At 40.3% G+C, this 19,001-nt stretch overlaps 1 protein-coding gene across 3 annotated transcripts in view; it reads right to left on the bottom strand.

Annotated features, from left to right (window-relative positions):
* CPA6 (carboxypeptidase A6) overlaps window positions 1-19,001 on the bottom strand; it is a 248,588-nt gene that overhangs the window by 79,256 nt on the left and 150,331 nt on the right. The gene's annotated exons all lie outside the window — the stretch shown is intronic.

Below are 19,001 nucleotides of genomic sequence, written 5' to 3'. Positions count from 1 at the left end.
TACATCATCAGGGCAAAACTATTGATTTTGATTTCAGTGTCCCAATTATATCACATCCATATAGAATTTGATCATAACTTACAAGTAATAAAGACCAACACATTCATGTTAAATGAGATAAAATAGTTTTAAGTGTGACTTTGATTTTGTTTACAATTATTTATTGCATAGTTATTGGATAATAAGAAAGACAAAGATAAATGACCTTTCATCTTACTACACAAGCAAATTGTGGTAGCTTGACAACACTGGTAACTTTAAACGGAGCATCTTCCAGTTGTCGCCTCATCCCACAACCTGTGCCATTCACCAGTTTCTACTCAGTCTTCACATGTCAGTAGAAACACCCCTTTCTCGGGGGAGCTTGTCAGCCAGCGCAGGGCTCCTTGTTGGATTTCTTAGAGCACCTCGTGCTTCTTTCATTCTGTAACTGACTCTTACCAAGATGTAAGCTCCATGAGGGCAAAGGATTTGTCCACTCAGTTACCACCCTGTTCCAAGTGCCTACCTACTACGATGCCTTGTGGATATTAGCAACTCAACCATGATTTGCTGTGTGAGTGTGGATCCCATGGAATAATTCACCACACACTCATCACATGCTGAGTGTTTTTCAGGAAAGCAAGAGCCATGTGGGTTTGGCTTACAGTACGTCCCCAGTGCCTCCCCCAGTGCTCCATGCCTGGTAGGAGCTGCACATTCATTGAAAGGATATCTGAACTCAGCTGGGATGGAGAAGAGCCCCATCTTCTGCACAATCCAAGAGCTACTCTTTCAATTAGTCACAGTTTGTCTTCACGGTCATGTGTATGTCTTCCTGCATTTCCAGTCTTAGTCTGTTGCAGGATCTTGATCTCTGCAAAGACTTTATCTGATAAGGTTTAGTTACTTTATCTTCACTTAGGTGTCAGTGTTTGTGTTCTACTAGGGAACTCTAGAAGACAAAAATACTTTGTGACTCAAGGAAATACATCTCTTGTGGTATAATTTCTTCTGGAACAAGGAAGAGAGGCACTTATTTTGGGGACAAAGAGTTTACCTGTTTTCTTTCAAGCAGCTGACTCCTTGACTAACTTACAAGGGCAACTCTGACTCAGCTAAGTTGCTAGTCCAACAAACACGGAACAACAGAAGTGCGGGGCTGGGAGGGATGCTGAGAGGTCATTCTATCCATCTGTCAGCCCTTGGGCAAGGATACATCCAGGACTGAACCAAACTGTCCCCAATGGAAGCATCTAAACCACATCTTTCATGTTTCCCAAAAAGGAGAGTTGACAATATCCTAATTTAACTCAAATCTACATTTAACAAGATTGTCAGACATTTTCTTAACCTTTTACACTGCAGAACACTTTCATCTTTTTCCTGTTCCATTCTTCAGCAAGGAATGGCTGGTTTCTTGCCTTTGTGAGATAAAGCACATTTGTATCTTCCACTTTTCTCTATAGGTTAGATTTTCTAATCCTTTAATCGTCTTTGCCTCTAAACCCATTGCAGAGACAGATTTTGATATTCAAGTATATCGCCTAATACCTGTGGAGATGAGGAAATTCTGCTGAATTTAGAGTGTGGAGAGCCACAGGAACCTGAAATATCTGAATAACCACTCTGGTGATGAATCTGTAAGTGTTGTTTTCTGGGGCATATGCTAAAATAAGAATCTTCATCCCACAGAAGAGTGTAGCTCCCCCATAGGAAAATTCTGTGGAAGAAACAAACCCTATGGCCTGACCTGGAGAAAGCTTCCTGGGAAATGTCACCAGAAAGCAGCTGGTCTGAAAGCAACTGACAAAAAAGAATTTGCAAAAATTGGGAACTGTATTTGGTTTTGATATTAGGAAAGTAAATTAAAAGGAACAGTCAGCTTTTCCCCAGTAATCTATTAGGGAAAGGGTGCTTGGATAAGTAACACGGATATTTCAGTCTGGGGTGCAAGCAGATGCCTATACCAGGATAATGCTCTGTGAGACTTGTAAAGTGCCACCCATTTTATAGGTATTTTTCATCTTATCAATAACACTTTGAGAGAGGAGTTAATTACAGATATATTTCATGAACAAGAAGACTCGGGATCATAGAGGCAAAGTCACTTTCCCAAAGATGCATAGGTACATGCAATGGTGACACAGGATACACCTAACTCCAGTATCCATAATTTACTGACTGGGTAAATTTCTCAGGATTTCCTGAGACTATCCCAGAATAAGAAGCAACTTCTAACTTTCTGACTTAGTGTTGGAGGGGGTATGGTTGGTGGGTCTCACATCCTGGTCTTTCCTGTTACTTTTTTTTTTTTTTGCCTTATGAATTATATGAAGGTATTTCAAAGTTCTAATCAGCTCACTTTGAGAAGATTACCATCAATCATTTCCTTAGGGTCTGATCCCATTTGGGTAAAGTGAACAGTCTCTGAACCAGAAAGCTGGGTGACCCTGGATCATGACAAAGTATCAGCAGCCTGGTCAGGATGGCCTAAGGCCACTTGCCAACCAATGGTCTCAGGTCTTCACTGCCAATAGCTATCTGATATTGCAAGGAAAAATGCTCCTTTGCAGAGCCTTCTGGCTTTGGAACCTGGTGGTTGTTCCTATGCGTTTCTTACCTTATATGACTACCAGCTATAGTCAGGTCTATTTAAGAGGAGGAGGCAGCTTAGTGTGAAGGTCAACATCATTTACTTGAGAATCCAACAGCTCTGTGCTGGAATTCTATCTCTAGAAGCAATGGCTGTGTGACTTTGGAGGAGGTTTTAACATTTCAGAAAGTTAGTTCCCTCAGCTCTATTGTGAAGATAATTTAAAAACTTACCCACAGATTTTTTGGGTAAGAGTAACTGGAATAATAGAAGTAAAACAAATATCAGAGAGTCTGACACAGAGTGACCACTAAAAAACTATTAACTATTTGTTATTGTTATTTGGAAAGCATATGGATGGCTAACATGGTGGAACAGGAAGACCCTGAGCTCACCTCCTCCCAAGGGCACAGCGAAATTATAGCTATTGATGAGAATGGCCTGAAGCCTAGCAGAAAAAACTTTCCACAACTAAAGATATAAAGGAGAAACCATGATGAGACAGGGTGGAGATGGGTATAGTTAAGACCCACTGCTTTGGGTAGGTGACCCATGAATGGGAGGATAACCACAACTGCAGGGGTTCTTCCCAAGGAACAAGGGGTCCAAGCCTCACATCAGGCTCTGGCAAAGAAAGATGAGCCTCCAGAATGTCTGGCTTTGAAGGCCAGCATAACTGTGACTCCCCCTGGGCATTTAGACACTGACAGCAGCCAGTTTTGGGAATTCGTGGCACCATGAGGACACTGGGGGTGGCAAAATCCATTTTGGAGCCCTCCCTCTAGACTATTAGTATGAGGTGCTAACCTGCCCACCAGGTGGTCAGCACTAGTCCTGGGTCCCGATTTCCCCCACCCCAGCCCTCCAACCAGCTGTGCCTGGACCTGGCTCTGCAAACCTGTGAGCCAGCAATCCCCCATGAGGCAGTGTCTGGTAGCCAGCTGGATCAGGGCCAGCCATCCCCACCAGACTTCCCACAATAGTTGGCCCCACCACAACAGAAGCGCCCACACAGTCCCCCTAGGGAGTGCCCCTTGAGCATATGACTCTGGTGACCACAGGGTAGTGCCTACTGGTACATGGAGGACATTTATTTATTTATTTATTTATTTATTTATCTTTTTGCCTTTTCTAGGGCCGCTTCCCGCGGCATATGGAGGTTTCCAGGCTAGGGGTCCAACCGGAGCCGTAGCTACTGGTCTATGCCAGAGCCACAGCAATGCAGGATCCGAGCCGCGTCTATGACCCACAACACAGCTCATGGTAATGCTGGATCTCAACCCACTGAGCAAGGCCAGGGATTGAACCCACCACCTCATGGTTCCTAGTCGGATTCGTTAACCACTGTACCACAATGGGAACTCCAGTGTAGGACATTTCTTATAAAGGATCATTTCTTCATGATGGAGAAACATAGCCTACCTAATATAGAGAAGTAAAAACAGAATTAGGCAAAATGAGACAACTGAAGGTTCCAAATGAAGGAACAAGGTAAAACCCCCAGGAAGGACTAAGCAAGGTGGAGATTAGCAATCTACCCAATAAAGGGTTCCAGGTAAGGATCTCAGTGGTGCTCATCGAACTCAGGAGAAGAATGAATGAACACAGGGAGAAGTTCAACAAAGAGTTAGAAAATATAAAGAACAGAACAGAACTGAAGACTACAATAAGTGAAATTAAAAATACACTAGAACAAATCAACATAAGATTAGATAACACAGAGGAATGGATCAATGAACTGGAGGAGTAGTAGAAAGCAACCAAGGTGAACAGAAAAAAGAATTTTTAGGAGTTCCTGTCATGGCGCAGTGGTTAACAAATCTGACTAGGAACCATGAGGTTGCAGGTTCAATCCCTGGCCTTGCTCAGTGGGTTAAGGATCCGGCATTGCCATGAGCTGTGGTGTAGGTCGCAGATGTGGCTCAGATCCCACGTTTCTGTGGCTCTGGTGTAGGCCAGCGGCTACAGCTCCAATTAGACCCCTAGCCTGGGAACCTCCATATGCCGCAGGAGTGGGCCTAGAAAAGGCAAAAAGACAAAAAAAAAAAAAGAATTTCTTAAAATGAGGATTGTTTAAGAGACCTGTGGGATAATATGAAACATACTAACATTCGCATTATAGGGGTCCTAGGAGAAGAGGGAGAGAAAAGGCGCAGAGAAGTTATTTGAAGAGATGATGGCTGAAAAATTCCCCAACCTGTGGAAGGAAACAGACATGCAGGTCTAGGAAGCCCAGAGAGTCCAAAAAAGATCAACTCAAAGAGGTCCAACACATTGTAGTTAAAATGGCAAAAGTAAAGGAAAAAGAGAGAATATCAAAAGTAGCAAGGGAAAAATCAACTAGAAACTAGAAAACAAGGGAACTCCTAGAAGATTATAAGCTGACTTTTCAGCAGAAACTCTGCAGGCCAGAGAGAGTGGCATGATATATTTAAAGCAATAAAAGGAAAAAACCAACAACCAAGAATAGCTGACAAGGCTATTGTTCAGATCTGAAGGAGGGATAAAGAGTTTTATAGCCAAACAAAGGCTAAAAGTTCAACACCAGAAAGTCAGCTCTATAAGAAATGCTAAAGTGACTTTTCTAAGTAGAAGGGGCCACAACCAGAACAGTGAAAATTATGAACTGAAAAATCTCATTGGTAAAGGCACATATACAGTAAAGGTAGTAGATCAACCACTTACAATAAAGCTCATAGGGGAGTTCTCTTGTGGCACAGTGGGTTAAGGATCCAGTGTTGTCACTGCAGCATTTCTGGTTGCTACTATGGCATGCGTTCAATCCATGGCCTGGGAACTTCCACATGCTGTGAGGTCAGCCAAAAATAAAAGATAAAGCTCATAGAAAGGTTAAAGAGCAAAAGTAGTAAAATGATCTATATCCACAACAAATAGTTAAGGGATGCACAAAACAAAAAGATGCAATACATGAAGTCAAAACCATTAAGAGTTGGGTGAGGGGAGTAAAAATGAAAGGTTAGAATGCTTTTAAGAGATCATCAACTCAAAAAAAAAAAAAAAAAACGTCATTCATATACAGATTGTTACATATGAACCTCATGTAACCACAAACCTAAAATCTGTAATAGATGTGCACACAAAGGGAAAGGGAGTTTCCGTTGTGGCGCAGTGAAAACTAATCTGACTAGTAACCATGAGGTTGGGGGTTCAATCCCTGGCCTTGCTCAGTGGGTTAAGAACCCGGCGTTGCCATGAGCTGCGGTGTAGGTTGCAGATGCGGCTTGGATCTGGTGGTGTTATGGCTGTGGTGTAGGCCGGCAGCTGTAGCTCCAATTGGACCCCTAGCCTGGGAACCTCTAAATGCCACGGGTGTGGCCCTAAAAAGTAAATGAAGAAATAAAAAAATGAAAAAAGGGAAAGGAATTCAAATATAACACTAAAGATAGTCATCAGATCACAAGGGAAAGGAAGCTCCTCTGGGGTGGGGGAATCTGGAAGCAGTGAAGTTCTACCTCCCATGTTTCTGGTTAAGATGAAGAATATGGTGAGACTGTCCCCTTATTCAGAGGGAGTAAAACCATACAGATGGCTTTAACTGGGAGGAAGCAATAAACAAACCAAGAGCACGAACAAAGCTGGAATGTTCCCAGCACCAAGCCAAAGAGCTGGATTTGAAGCCACTGCGGCGTGGGGGATGAATTCCCTACACTCTGGGGTCTGACCCCCAGAATTAAATTCAGGCTCCCTCCTTTAACATCTGTGTGATTTAGGGCAAGTTCCTTAATCTCAATGGGCCTCACTTTCTTCATCTGTAAAATGAGGGTAATAAAGATGCTTCTTCATTCATCAGTTTTTGATAATGTTAATTGTTGTTATTATTATGGGGTTATAGAGACGAAAGAAAATGCAGTGAGGAAGAACATGAATTCTAGAATAAACAGGCTGAGTTTGAAGCCCAGTTCTACCACTTATTAGCTGTGTGACTTTTGGCAATTTACTTTAGCTTCCTGCACTTTAGGGGTTATTAATAGTATGGCTTTTATTGATTCCTTAAGCTTATTTTTTTGTGGTATCTTTGGTTTTGGTATCAGGGTTATGGTGGCCTCATAGAATGGGTTTGGGAGTGTTCCTTCCTCTGCAATTTTTTTGGAATAGTTTCAGAAGGAAGATTCCTTTAGCTTAAATTAATTAATTCAGACAAAGTACTTAAAATAGCACCTGGTGACTAAGAGGCATTTGTTAAATAACAAATGATTCAAAATTCGGAAATAATTTTCTTGCAATAAAAAAAATCATAATTCAGCGCAGCACTCATTTCATGGCTCTTCTGGTTCTTGTACTGTACCTATGTTTTGATCTGGTCCAGCCTCTATGAAGCTCTCATCTGTATTTTAGGCCCAGAGTGGATTATACACCTGGCTCAGGTGTCACTGGAGGGGCAATTGGTGTGCTCCAGCAGCTTCGGGGCGAGTTTCACACGAGGATGTGGGGGGACATAGAGAGGATCCTACAACTTGCTAACAAACTGCCTGTCTCCCAGCTGCCAGAGATAACACAAAAGAGCACAAAATCCTCAACAAATTATGAGCAAATTGAATTCAACAATACAGTAAAAGGATCATACACCATGATCAAGTGGGATTTTCCCCAGGGGTGCAAGGATTCTTCAATATCCGCAAATCAATCAATAGAATACACCACACTAACAAACTGAAGGGAAAAAACCTCTTCTGGTAGGTTTATTCCTAGGTACTTTATTTTATTTTTTGATGTGATGGTAACTGGTATTGCTTCCCACTCTTAGGCAGTGACTCTTAGAGAAATGTTTTCTGGAGAAGTTGAAACAGAGGGACTTTAAAGCAGTGATAAAGGCCACACAAGTCTGGGGTATAACATTGGATGGAAAACAGGTGGGTTAAGGGAAAATCTCCACAATAACTGTCTACTTTTCTTACCCAATTCAAGAGCACTGACAGCAGGGATCTATACTCCAGGCAGGAGACTGGAAAAAGCATCCCTTACCAAAGAAGAGCAACTTGAGGTTGTCATTTAGGGGTACTAATGAGCTATTCACTGGGTGAAGTGAAGTCAGCTCTTGGACATGTCCTTCCCCCCACCCTGCCATGGAACATGTCTTCCTGTCAGCTCCTACCCCCACCCCTTTACTGAGATGTGCAACATTGTGTAAATTTAAGATGTCCAGCATATTGATTTGACACACCCTTGTAGAGTGTGTTAGCTAAAACCTCCATCAGGTCACATAATTAATTACCATTTCTTGTTTGTGGTGAGAACAGCTTTTCCATGGTGGCTGCACCAATTTATGTTTCCACCAACAGGGCATAAGTGTCCCCTTTTCTCCACATTCTCACCAACACTTACTATTTCTCATCTTTTTAGGGATGGCCATTCTAACAAGTGTGAGGTGATATCTTCCCAGGGTTTTGAAGTGCTCTTCTTGCCAGCTTTTCAGTGCCCAGCTCTTATTGTAAATGTGTAGTCAAGACTCACCAGATATTTGTTAAAATCCTCCAACAGGTAACAGAGATACCAGAAAATAGAAAAGAGGAGTTCAGAGGAAAAAGAGATAATGCAGGGAAGACAGAAGACGATGACTTCAAAGAAACTGTAATTAATAAGTACAATGAATGTTTCTGAGGTAAGGGAAGATATAGTCAAGAAAGAACAACAAAATGCTTTAACAAAGGAACAATTCTAGAATTATGAAGAGTAGAAATTTATAACCCAATAGAATAATTAGAAAACAAATTTGACAAAATTTCCCAGAATGTAGAATACGGTAAAAAAGATGAAAAATACAGAAAATATAAGAAAATATGCTAAACTGTAAGTCCACTATCTGAAGAACAAGAGAGTCATAAAGACAGAATAGAAAGAGTAGAAGAGAGATCATTTATATAAGAATTTTCAGAACTGAAAAACACGAATTTCCAAATTAAAAGGGGTTACTGAATACATAATGAATGAAAATAGACCAAATTACATCCTCATAACAGTTCAGAATACCAGGAATAAAGAAAAGATCCTAAAAGTTTTTAGATAGCTTATGTTAATGGCCAGCTAGCCATGGGACTTAGATTTCCAGCGATAGAGAGAATTAGGTAACTTCAACACTCTTTTGCTGCAAGATAGCTAGAAAACACAGAATAAAACATAACTTCCCTTTAAAAGTAGAGTGGAGCTCCCCTGAACATAAGACAAGTTCCCATAAGCCTAAAATACAGAAGAAAATGCCAATTAGAGCGGTGTGCATGTGGGCTATGATGGTAGTTCCAGGTCCAGAATTGCAGGAATCTGCTACAACCACACAGGGAATAAGTTTGAGATCTGGGCCCAAAGTTCAGAGTTAGAACTGAGATTCTAGCATAAAACTGGAACTTAAAAAAAAAAAGATGAAAGAAAAATAAACTACACACCAATAAAATCTGATAAGGAGGCACTTTGTTGTAATAAATGCAAAACCTCTCCAGATAAAGAGGTGCCCCCAAGCCAGGCCATGCAGAATTCTTTGATCTGAAACCTTGTTGAAGAGTTCATGAAAAAAAAAATTATAAAACACAGGAGCAAGTTATCCACTATAAGTAAAAACCAACACAGTCAACACATAGCAGAATTATTCAACTCAAGATCTTCATAGTATCTAAGAGAATGGCTAGAAAAATTCCTGCAAAAGAAAGGAAATGAAGGAATCTTAAAATATCTGACTTTGAGATATGTGGATGTGGTTATCAATGCATGTAGATGGAATATTTAAGACAATTACATTATTAACAGGGGAAGAGTAAAGGAGCTTCAAAGGAGGTTAAGTATTTACAAGGCAGAGAAACACAGAAAAAAGCATCAGAAGCAATAGTTTCCAAAAAGAAATAAGAAAATATGTCAGTAAATATAGTTGATTAAAAAGGATTACAGTCTCTGGTTTAAAAGAGCATGTACATTGGATAATAAAAAGTTTTCTCCCAAGTACTAGTTATAAGAGACATAAAGCCACTGAAAAGAATGGAAAAAGATATACCATGCAAATTCTAAAGAAAAAAAAAAAGCTGGTATAGCTTTATTAATAGCAAAGCATTTAGGGCAAAACCATTTTTAGGGATAATAGCATATACATCTCACTCTATATAGTGTACATATATAAGAATATGTCTATCTATACCTATATACATATGTATGTACATATGTACATCTATATATACTGATAAAATGCTCAATTTACCAGGAAGATATAAATACTACCAATTTGAATGCATCTAACACAACAACATCAAAATGTGTAAGGCAATAATGGACAATATCATAAGGATTGTAAATTATAAATCCTCCATTATATCTCAGTAGCCAAAAGATCAGACTTCCTTCCCAAGCATACATAGAATTTTTTTTTTTAATTAACTCAATACCAGGCTACAAAATAAGTTTCAACAAATGTCAGAAAATTCTTGTCAAACAAATGTTCCCTGATTACAGTATAATTAAATTTAGAAATCAATGACAAAATATATCTACATTTAAAAATTTAAAAACAGACTTTAAATAGCTTGTGATTAAAGAAGACACTGTAGAAATTCCCATCGTGGCTCAATGGTTAATAAATCCAACTAGGAACATGAGGTTGTGGTTTCGATCCCTGGCCTCGCTCAGTGGGTTAAGAATCCGGTGTTGCCATGAGCTGTAGTGTAGGTCACAGATGCGGCTTGGATCCCACGTTGCTGTGGCTGTGGTGTAGGCTGGTGGCTACAGCTCTGATTGGAGCCCTAGCCTGGGAACCTCCATATGCCACAGGAGCAGCCCAAGAAATGGCAAAAAGACAAAAAAAAAATTGGTAAAATTAGAACAAAATCAAAACTAAATAGGACATTTCTAAGAGAGAAATTTATGACCTTAAATGCTCCTGTTGCAGAAGAATAAAGACTAGAAATTGATGAGTCGTATGTCTAAATCAAGAAGTTAGAAAAAGAACAATAGTACAAACTACAAAACAATGGAACACAGGGCATAATAAAGAGAGGATAAATTGATGAGATGGAAAACAAAAGTAATCATGAGGATCAACCAAATCAAAAATTGGTCTTTGAAACATATTTAAAATAAAAAAATTGTTAGCAAATCTGAAGAATAAAAGATTGAAGATTCAAGTGACCATATTAACAATGAGAAAGTGATAGCCTGAAGAAAATAATGTTAACTCAATCTTACTTATAACATAGGTGCCAACCTTGGAAATGTATATTAGCAAACTAAATATAGAAAAAGGTATTAACATCATGACTAAATGCAGTTATAATTTAACAGTAGAAAAACCTATTAGTATATTTCTTCATATTAATAGTAAGTATTAAAGAAAAGAAATCATGGGGAGTTCCTGTTGTGGCACAGTGGAAATGAATCTGACCAGGAACCATGAGGTTGTGGGTTCGATCCCTGGCCTCGCTCAGTGGGTTAAAGATCCGGTGTGGCCGTGAGGTATGGCGTAGGTTGCAGATGTGGCTTGGATCCAACATTGCTGTGGCTGTGGTGTAGGCTGGCAGCGGTAGCTCCAATTTGACCCCTAGCTCTGGGGACTTCCATATGCTACAAGTGTGGCCCTAAAAAGGAAAAAAAAAAAAAGAAATAAACCATATGATCAAATCAATACACTTAGAAAAATAACTTTTCAAATTCTACATGTATTAATTATAACATATCTGTAGAACTTAGTACTGAAAAAGATACTTCCTTAGCCTATTAAAGAGTATTTACCAAAAATCTGTAGCAAACATTTGTATGCAAAGGTAGGGTTAGAACCATTCATTTTATTTTATTTTAGGTTTTTTTTTTTTGTCTTTTTCTAGGGCTACACTGCCGGCACATGGAGGTTCCCAGGCTAGGGGTTGAATGGAAGTTATAGCTCCAGCCTACGCCAGAGCCATAGCAATGCCAGATCCGAGCCACGTCTGCAATCTACACCACAAGCTCACGGCAATGCCAGATCCTTAACCCACTGATCGAGGCCAGGGATCGAACCCGCAACCTCATGGTTCCTAGTCAGATTTGCCAACCACCAAGCCATGATGGGAACTTTTTCTTTTCTTTTCTTTTTTAAGGGCCACACCACCAGCAACATGTGGAGGTTCCCAGGCTAGGGGTTGAATTGGAGCTACAGCTGCCAGCCTACACCACAGCCAAAGCAACACAGGATCAGAGCCACATCTGTGAACTACACCACAGCTCACAGCAATGCAGGCTCCTTACCCACTGAGCAAGGCCAGGGATCGAACCCACATACTCATGGATATTAGTTGGGTTTGTTAATCACGGAAACATATTTAATGGGAACACCTATTTTATTTTTTTGATTTTTAGGGATGCACTCACAGCATATGGAACTTCTTCGGCTAAGAGTGAATCAGAGCTACAGCTGTTGGCTTATGCCACAGCCACAGCAATGTCAGATCTGAGCTGCATCTGTGACCTATACCACAGCTTGCAGCAATGCTAGATCCTTAACCCACTCAACAAGGCCAGGGATTGAACCCGCATCCTCATGGATACTAGTTGGATTTGTGTCTGCTGTGTCACAGCAGGAACTCCAGAAGCATTCATTTTAAAGTCAGAAACAATCATACTGAGGGGCACTGCCAGCAAAATAAAGAAAAGAAAAGAAAAAAAAAAAAGGCTAAGAACCAGAAGAAAAGAAACAAAACTGTCATTATTCACAAACCACTGTCTTCAGAGAAGGCAAGAAAGCCGATACAGGTCAACCATGAGAATTCAAAGATTAGCAGCATTTAGGGATATGAAATTAAAGTAAATGTACACACTCAAATGTACATACAATGTATTGATTGGCCTTGAAATATCTTCACAAAAATAACAGTAAGTGAAAAAGCAGGTTATAGAATAGTAGGTATAGGTGATATTGGTAAAATAGTGTCATAGAGGAACCCAGCCTCCATCCTCCAACCAAGATTGACAATTACACTTCATCTGGCCCAGGCTGGCAAAGCTGAGTCGTATAGCAATGTCTGGGAACAAGGAAGATGTTTGAGACGTGTATTTGTAAACGTGAGTGCTCGCTTTTCTGTGTGCTCTTTCTAGCTGAATAATGACTTAGTCTAGGCCCAGTAGGAATGGGGATTCATTTAGGTAGGATTTTCTTTAGATAGTACTAGAAATGGTGCTTTTGTTAATCTGATTTCTGGTTTAGTTGAAACAAAAACCATTCAATCTCATAATTTTGTATATCCTGGATGAAATGGGAGGTAAGAGTGATGGCTTGCCCTTATAACCTCACCTCCACTCCTCTCTCTTGGAGTCAGATCATCTGCCTGGGACAAGAAAATGGCTGTAGGATATGAAAGACAATAATCAGAAAGACTAGGCACACTGGTAGTCAAGTATACCTCTTTCATATTGAAGACAATTTTTTTTTTTTAATGGCCACAACTGTGGCATAAGGAAGTTCCTGGGCCAGGGATTGAACCTGTGCCTCCACAGCAACCTGAACTGCTACAGTCTGATTTTTTTTTTTTTTTTTTTTGCTTTTTAGGGCTACACCTGCAGCGTATGGAAGTGCCTAGGCTAGGGGTTGAATCAGAGCTGCAGCTGCCGGCCTATGCCACAGCCACCGCAACACAGGATCTCAGCCACATCTGCAACCTACAGCACAGTTCATGGCAATGCTGGATCGCCAACCACTGAGCGAGGCCAGGGATCGAACCCACATCCTCATGGTTACTAGTTGGTTTTGTTTCCACTGAGCCACAAAAGGAATTCCTATGCAGTCAGATTCTTAACCCATTGTGCCATAGCAGGAACCCCCAACTTTTAATTTTAAAAAGAATTTAAAATTTCCAAATGTTCAGCTGACTAAGATTTTTATGCCACCAAGAACATTCATTCCTGAAGTGATAGTTTCTTTTGCATGACTCTAACACCCGCCAATATTAAAAAGTTATACTTAGGTAAGAAAAAGAAACAAAAGCCATTCAAATCAGAAAGGAAACTCTCTATTTACAGATGACATGGTATTGCATATAGAAAACCCTAAAGATGTCACCCAAAAACTGTTCAAACTGATGACCCTACTCAGTAAATTTACAGGAACAAAGTCAATATGCAAAAGTCAGTTGTGCTTCTACACACTAACAATGAACTGTCAGAGAAATTAAGAAAACAATTCCACACACGCAAACACACACACACACACACACAAATGAGTTCCCGTCGTGGCGCAGTGGTTAACAAATCTGACTAGGAACCATGAGGTTGCGGGTTTTGTCCCTGCCCTTGCTCAGTGGGTTAACGATCCGGAGTTGCCATGAGCTGTGGTGTAGGTCACAGACGAGGCTCAGATCCTGCATGGCTGTGGCTCTGGCATAGGCTGCTGGCTACAGTTCTGATTCGTCCCCTAGCATGGGAACCTCCATACGCCATGGGAGCGGCCCAAGAAATAGCAAAAAGACAAAAAAAAAAAAACCAACCAAACAAACAAAAACAATTCTGTGGTGCAGTGGAAACAAATCCAAGTAGTAGCCATGAGGTTGTGGGTTCCATCCTTGGCCTTGCTCAGTGGGTTAAGGATCCTGTGTTGCTGTGAGCTGTGGTGTAGGCCAGCAGCTACAGTTCTGATTGGGCCCCTAGTCTGGAAACCTCCATATGCCATGGGTGTGCCCCTAAAAAACAAAAAAAGAAAAAAAAAAATTCTATTTACAACTGCATCAAAAAGAACAAGATAAATAAGAATAATTTTGACTAAGGAGGTGAAAGATCTGTATGCTGATAAACTATAAGACATTGAGGAAAGAATTTGAAGATGTTTGAAGACATAAATAAATGGAAAGATATTCTGTGCTCATGAATTGAAAGAACTAATATTGTTAACATGTATCTACTACCCAAAGCAATCTAAGATTCAATGCATTCCCTATCAAAATTCCAAGGGCATTTTTCTTAAAACAAAAAATCCTAAAATTTATGTGGAATCACAAAGCACCCCAAACAGCCAAAGCAATCTTGAGAAAGAAGGACAAAGCTGAAGGTATCACACTTTCTGATTTCAAACTATATTATAAGGGGATAGTAATCAAAACAGTATGGAATTGGCATAAAAACAGACACAGTTTAATGGAACCAAATAGAGAGCCTAGAAATAAACCCATGCATATATGGCCAATTAATTTACAACCAAGGGGCCAAGAATATACAATGGGGAAAAGACAGCCTCTTAAATAAATGGTGTTTGGAAAACTGAAGAGCCACATGCAAAGGAATGAAACTGGATCACTATTTTATATCATCCAAAAAAATCAACAAAATGAATTAAAACTTGAATATAAGCCAGATTTGCCCTGTCAGGGAATAAATAGATGCACACTGAGGATCAATGTCTCACGTATAATATTCCCTAGCAGTATCAGGTAGCACCAGCCTATGTCTCTTTCTGCAATGCCTCCCTCTGTCCAGGGTCTGTCCTGAGGATATATCTGCAGTACATACTTTGAAATATATTATCATTAGACAACTATAGTCTACTATGTCCATTTGCATGATCTGGCAAGAAACCATTATACCACTTTTCAAACTTTAGAGAGCATCAGACTCATAGATGTCCTGATAAAATGAAGACTCTTGGTACCTACTGCCAAATACCCTAATATCAAGGGTCCTAGGTTGGCTCAAGGAAATTTGACTTTTTAAAAAAAATTACTTAATGAATTTTCGGAGTTCCCATCGTGGCGCAGTGGTTAACGAATCCGACTAGGAACCATGAGGTTGCGGGCTTGATCCCTGCCCTTGCTCAGTGGGTTTAACGATCCGGCGTTGCCGTGAGCTGTGGTGTAGGTTGCAGACGCGGCTCGGATCCTGCGTTGCTGTGCCTCTGGCATAGGCTGGTGGCTACAGCTCCGATGAGACCCCTAGCCTGGGAACCTCCATATGCTGTGGGAGTGGCCCAAGAAATGCCAAAAAAAAGACAAAAAAAATTACTTAATGAATTTTATTACATTTATAGGTGTACATAAATCTGACTTTTTAACAAGCCCATGAGGCATTTCTGAAGTAGTTGTTCTGGGGACCATACTTCAAGTCTTCTGTTAGGACTGTTCTTTCAAATAGACTTAATGACAATACCAAATTTAACTATAGTTTTGAAGACTTAGAAATTTTCTGTTCACTCTGCACATCAAGAAACCCTTAGCAGCACTTAACCAGCACTTAATGAGCACTTACTCATTTTCAATGCCCCTTGGAAAAAGGTTAAGTCTTGCACCAGTTTTAGAGGAAAACTCATTTGTTTGGCTGCAGCAAAGGACTTGCATACAGATGTTGACTCAGGGATAGGAACCAAGTCCATTCTCATTTGTTCCTGAGTCGAGTCTACACATTACATGCATTTTCAGAAAATGTTCAAATGCAGATACAGTCTGTTTCAGGGAAATGTGTGTTTCCATAATTCAAAGTAGCTTCAACATGATGGGTAATTGTCTTGGTTTGTTCTGGCTGCTAGAACAGAATGTGAGAGGTGTCTGGTGAGACCTGCTTTGTGGTTGCTAAGGCCATCTTCTGGCTGCGTTCTCCTGTGGAGGAAGGGACAAGGGAGATTTCTGGGCAAGGTCACTAATCTCATGCATGAGGGCTCCACCCTTGTGACCTCATCACTCCTGCAAAGCCCCACCTTCTAATACCACCACACTGGGGATTAGGTTTCAACCTACAACTTCGGTGGGGGGGCGGGACACAAACATTCATTCTATAGCAGGAACGCAGACTAATGTCAAAATAATACCGAATTTGCACTGGTTCATACATGATTTTCCCAGTGCATTAATGTTTTACACTGACAAGTAATACGTGCTAAACCTAACGTGTACTACTGCAGAGGAACATAGCAAGGCACAGTGGAATTTAAGGAATTTAAGAGACTTCACCCCCTATTCTCAACTTGGCCACTGCTTTGCTTTAGAAATATCCTTAGCTTGATTCCCCCTTATCCTTCTGAATGTTGTCCTTGTCCCTTTGAAGCTGAGAGAGTGGACTCAATCTTCCCATCACCCCTTTCCATCAGCCACTGTTATTTCCTGCAGTAAATACCTATGTTTATCATACCTCTATCAACTATAGTATTTGTTCATTAGGAATTTAACACATCTTTTAAATTATGCTAGTATTTGTTTTTGTTATTGCTTTTTGATAGTGTTCTATATACAAAGTTGCATACGATTGAGCAGACTGTCACTAATTTTTCTCAAAAGCCCTGTTACTTAGCATATAATTTTGTAGAAGGCAAGGTTTTCTGGAATGCAAATATTGCATTTTAGCAAAAACACCTATATTCTTGAAATAGAAATGATCATCTATGTACTGTTTGAAATGATTTATGTCTTTGTCTCCCTGAAAAAGAATACTGAAGAACGGGCAGGTTTTGACTGAGTTTGGAATCATTAAGCATTGCTTCCTGCACCACATCAAGGGGTTTGGCTTATAAAATCACAACTTCTTCTTCTTCTTCTTCTTCTTTTTTTTTTTTTTTTGTCATTTCTTGGGCCACTCCTACTGCATATGGAGGTTCCCAGGCTAGGGGTCGAATTGGAGCTGTAGCCGCTGGCCTACACCAGAGCCACAGCAACGTGGGATCTGGGCTGCGTCTGCAACCTACACCATAGCTCACGGCAATGCCGGATCCTTAACCCACTGAGCAAGGCCAGGGATCGAACCCACAACCTCATGGTTCCTAGTCAGATTCATTAACCACTGAGCCATGGTGGGAACTCCTCCACTATTATTTTTTAAAATTCCTGACCATTTTCTAATTGAGCAGGTGGCAACTGTTTGACTCTAAAAATCTGCCTTCAGCTTGCAGAAGCTCAGTCAGTGAACTCAACCCTCCTGTCACCCTTTGCCATCAAGCCACTGTTATTTCATGCAATAAATACCTATATTTATCATACCTCATAAGAAATTCAGAGAACCAAGGGAATTAACTTTCACCAGGTTTGAGATAAATCCAGGAAAAGAGAGAAATACCTCTAATCCTAAGAGTAGAAATGCGATCAAGATATATGTTTTAATTCACAGCAAGGAGCTCTTTGATCAATATTAAGCTGGCCTGAGGACTTTCATAGCAACTCAGGAGCAGCCACTGCTACACTCTGTTGTGTTTAGCAGTGCTGTGGCCCAGCAGACAGAGTATAAATTAGGAGTGGGGTGCCCTGGTGGTAGCTTTCCCTCTAAATGGCCATGAGTAAGTTATGAGGTCTAACAGGCACTGCAAAGCTCATGCACCAAAAACAGATGTCCTCCATCCTCGAGGAGTTTACTCTTTCTGAATAATCTCAGTGAACAATCCTTCAGGGGTATTTAGATGACCTTTCTCTGGAGAAATCATGCTGTTTGAGGCTTTGCTAAATGTCTAATCCGTATAATTATATCAACGCGCCAAATCTGTTTAGTGTTCTTTGATGTGGATTGCAAATATAATTCACTGCTCTGTCATGTCTATCTCAGATATGGAACTTTAAACTTCCATCAACCCCCAACCCCACCTGGATCCAAGCAAAGCTTACTGTAGCTTCTCCTCTTTCCTACTCTGCTACCTTCCATTTAATATTATAAATGGACTTTTTCCCCCTAGAAGTTCTCTGCAGATATTTCATTTTATTTTTGGCTTTATTTATTTTTTCAGGGCCACACCCTTGGTATATGGAAGTTCCCAGGCTAGGGGTCAAATTGGAGCTACAGCTGCCAGCCTATACCACAGCCACAGCAACGCCAGATCAGAGCTACATCCGCTATCTACACCACAGCTCACAGCAATGCTGGATCCTTAACCCACTGAGAGGCCAGGGAAAGAACCCACAACCTCATGGTTACTAGTTGCATTTGTTTCTGCTGCGCCACAGTGGGAACTCCTCTTTGCAGACATTTTAGAACCACTTTTCTAGCCATCAAGATAGTGCTAAATTAGTTTAAAGCTTACTTGATTCATATTTCATCAGCAAGATAGACTTTTGCCTGTGTACTTAAATTCCATTTTTTAAAAATAAAGACCTAGATAACTAATGACCACAGGCTATAATTTTTAGAATAATGATATTGTATAATTATAAAGCACTGGGCCATGTATAAGTGATTTTTCTTTTAAATATGCAGCTCTTTTCAAAAGCAGTTGATTAGAATTATATGTATGTATTTCAGACTGATAGAAGCATAATGTAGAAAAACTCAACAGAATGAAAACAGAATTCATTATTTTCTCCCTCAAATCCACTGCTCCTCTTATATTTTTCTTTGAGTTGTGAGGTTTATTGTCCACATTATAAGTCATCCAAACCATTCAAACCATAAATCTGAAAGCTGTCTTTAATGTCTCTTCCTGGTCTATCTTCTGATTGGTCCCCAGGTGGATTGCCTCTCTGAAGTGCCCCTCAAATTCAGTCCCATTGCCCTGAACCTAACCCTTCAATAC

Source organism: Phacochoerus africanus, chromosome 6 (genome assembly GCF_016906955.1).
Source record: "Phacochoerus africanus isolate WHEZ1 chromosome 6, ROS_Pafr_v1, whole genome shotgun sequence".
In the NCBI taxonomy this organism is placed as follows: domain Eukaryota; kingdom Metazoa; phylum Chordata; class Mammalia; order Artiodactyla; family Suidae; genus Phacochoerus; species Phacochoerus africanus.
Note: the sequence above shows the minus strand (reverse complement) of the source record. Positions and strands in the feature narration are given on the sequence as shown.